Raw genomic sequence first — 3,600 nt, forward strand, 5'->3', positions numbered from 1 at the left:
TGCTAGGATTAGGGGTGAGTGATTGCTAGATCAGTCCACTGATTGGACTGGCACCCTCTCCCCAAACCTGGCAGACTAGATACAACATAAGGGACAGAAAGTCTTTTCTTGCTTTCCATGGTTGCCTTTGCTGTTTTCTGCTGTGATGAACAGTTGCCACTCTGCCATGTGCCATCCTGCCACAAACTGAAATCTGTACAAACTATAAGCTAAATAAATCTTCTTTCCTTGAACTTTGAGTGTCAGGTGTTCTATCTCAGCAACAAGGAAAGTAACTAAGACACTCTCCATCAACTACCCTGACTTATAACTACCATCATAATTTCCTGTTTTGCTCTTTGTTTAGAGTCTGACTGTCCACATTAGTGAACCCATAGAGTGAGCCATCACCACCTTGCACATCACTGTATCTTGTGTCCATGTAAGAGGTGAGTGAACAAATTCAAGAAGTCGAGGACTCTCTTTTTTTATGTTATAAAATTTATTTATGTGAGCATCCAGACACTTCTAGGGGGGCAAGATGATAGGCAGATTCCATTACAAGGTGCAACGAAATCGTGTTGGGGAGGACACGGTGTCGGGTGGTGGCACGGATCTAGAGGTGAGATGAGAGCGCATCATCTGGGGAAGACTTAAAATAATAATTTAAAGCTTCACGAGGCAACAAATGATTCAATTTGAACACTAAGAAATAGTACCATCAATGAGAAAGGAAATCAACTTCTACGTTTACCAAAAGGGTGTAGGGAAAATGAGGAAAATTTGCATCTGTCGAGGTACAAATAGATGTGTTCCGCAAAAGGAGCATTAATTATTATTAATGGCAAATTCTGAAAATATAAAATAAAATCCAAATCACTGGTCACAGAATTCAAAATTTACATGTAATAAAGGCAAGGCATAAGAATCAAGTTATGGCCTGTGGAACATTCACTCCACGAACACTATCTACAGAAGCACCTGGCCAGGGAGTGCTTCCCTCAGTGATCCCTGAGTGCTCCAGCGGGTTCTGTAAAAACGAGCTATATGCAAATCTGTGCAACCATCTGCCAGGGTGGGCCTCAGCCCCCGGGAGCGAGCCACGGAAAGCAGGATACCAGAGGTTTTATGCCTTCAGTTGCCTGGTCAGAATCCCAAGTATACATTTCAGGGTTGGTGTTTTGGTTTTAAAGATACTTTCCTTGAATATGTGCACTACGGTTAAAATTTTAAAAAACAGTAAAAAATAAATAAATAAAACAACCACTTGAAGGAGCTGACCCTCCCCGCCCATCTGAGAGGCTCCACGCAGCTCCGGTGCGGTGAGGACGCCCCGCGTCCTGGTTGAGGCTCTGGTCACACCAACGGCAAAGGCTCTCGCTGACTTTTAAAAAGAAGAGAGGATGAAGAAGAAAACTGGAAAAACAAGACCCCGAAGGCCAAAGGAATTTCAGTGGGACGATGTACCTCCACCACTTGGAGAATATGCTCAACTGCTGCACTCGCTGGGCCACCATGGTGTCCTATGGTGTCTGAGATGCCCTGGCAGGCCCCTGATGCCAGGTATGGCACCGCACAGCTCTTCCATGGAGCCCACGTTCCTCCCACGCGCCTGACTCTTCTCCTTCAGCTCTGCAAACAGGGGAGAAATAATTGTCGATAAACAGTGAGAGAAAGGCCTCTTTCGGATGTCTTTCATCTTCTTTCCAGCTCCGAGGGTGGAAGGGCTCCATTCTCGAGATTCTTGGGGTCCTTCTCTCGGATGGTGAAGATCCAGTCCCCGGAGCCATTGCCCCTGACGCCTGGCCATCTGCCTCCGCGTCCGAGTCCTCGGAGCTGGAGTCCTTGTGGCTCTGCTCAGGCTTCCACCTCTTGTACCTGTCAATCAATGAGCCCGATCAGATAGGACGTCTCCTTGGCGTTGCGAATGATGAACTGTGCTTCAGCAACTCCTTCGCCGCAGGTCTAAAGTTTGGCTCCTTGGTCAGACAGGCCTCCATGACCTCCTTGAGGGGCTTGCTGCAGTTTCCCTCCAGCATTGGGGGGTTGTTCTTTGGAGTGAGGAACAGAACCTTGATGGGATACAGCTTGGAGTGGGGCGGCTACTCCCTCGCCAGCTCTATAGCCGTGATGTCAGGGACCAGATGTCCGCCTTCAAGTCGTAGGCTGACTGTTTGATGACCTCGGGCGCCATCCAGAAAGGGATACCCAGAAGGTGTTCCTCTTTATCTGGGTATCAGTCAGCTGGCCAGCCACTCCGAAGTCAGCCAGCTTCACCTCTCCATGTTCAGACAGCAGAACAGTGGCCGCTTTGATATCTCTGTGTATCTTCATCTCTGAGCGCAGGTAACTGAGTCCCTTCAGGACCACTCTCAGTATGGTGGCGATCTGAGTCTCGTCTACAGGAGCAGGTTCTAACAGATCCAGTGCAGAGCCGCCACCAAGATACTCCGTTATCATCCACAACTTCGTATCCTTCAGATAGGATCTATAATATTTGCTTACCTATGGGCTGTCACACTGACTCAGCACTGTGATTTCTTGTTGAATGTCTTCTAGCTCATCCTCAGCTTCTTCCAGATCCACGATTTTTATGGCAACCACCTTCTGAGTCCTATTGTCAATGCCTTTGAACACCTCCCCGAAAAAGCCCTTTCCAATCTCCTCTAGCTTTGTGAAAAGTTCCTCTGGGTCTGCTTTCAGGTTATGCACGCTTGACAGGCACTGGGGAGTGTGCCAAGGCGCGGGACGGCACTTCCTGGCCCGGAGGGGCAGCGAGCAGGCTGCGGGGCTCAGCCCAGTGTGGCTGGCTGGCCGAGTCCCCAGGTGTGGCCCCTGGAGCGGGAGCGGCCGCGGGGCCTGAGCGCAGAGCCGCCTGCGCGGAGACTCGGGAGCTGGACAGGGCCTGGGCCCGTGCGCTGCGCCACGGGACTGGGGACTCTCAATGGAGGAAAAATCATAGAGCCTAAATGAGAGGCGGGAGGGTTCATTTCTGAAGAGGAGCAGAGTGAGCACAGGAGAATGTCCCAGTTCCCCTTTCCTTCTGAATTCAGGGGAGTCTGAGCAAAGGTGGTGACTGCACACAGACCCACTGCAGCAAATGTGTGCACCCTTCCTGTTTTGCCAACCCTCCATCTCTCAGCGGCAAGTTGGGAATCTTCAGTGACATTCTGTCCCATTGTGCTACCTGCTTCCCAGGAAGAGTATAACCTGGGCACCACTTCATTGCGGAGGAAAGCATTGAACCTGTGGTAGCACGAGCTCTGAGCTTCAAGATCTCCGTGCGGCTGGTTCAAACCTAGTGGCCAACGAGGCTGAGCAAGGCCGGATCTTGCCCCTATCGGTCAGCATCCTTACAGCCAGAAAGCTCCCCAAGTGATGCTACAATGGCTGGTAGGTCACTCCCAAGGGCAGAGGTGTCCCTTTCCTCCCAATAGACAAAGTGGGTACTGCATTAGACTGCCTTAGACCTTCTGTTTTGTGTTTCAGGCCAGACAGAGCAAGTCTCTGAAGCTTTGAGAAGCTACATGGAGGTTCGGAAGCTGCTCCTCCCAGTTCAAAAGAAGAAGTGAGGCTAAACTCCCAGCTGCCTCCTAGGGACCTTGGTAAAAACCAGCATGA

At 50.3% G+C, this 3,600-nt stretch overlaps 1 pseudogene; it reads right to left on the bottom strand.

Annotated features, from left to right (window-relative positions):
* Window positions 1-1,429: 1,429 nt before the first annotated feature.
* On the bottom strand, window positions 1,430-3,114 carry LOC101564090 (annotated as a pseudogene).
* Between the last annotated feature and the right edge of the window lie 486 nt (window positions 3,115-3,600).

This window comes from Octodon degus, unplaced genomic scaffold, assembly GCF_000260255.1.
Source record: "Octodon degus isolate 3935 unplaced genomic scaffold, OctDeg1.0 scaffold00102, whole genome shotgun sequence".
Classification (NCBI taxonomy): Eukaryota; Metazoa; Chordata; class Mammalia; order Rodentia; family Octodontidae; genus Octodon; species Octodon degus.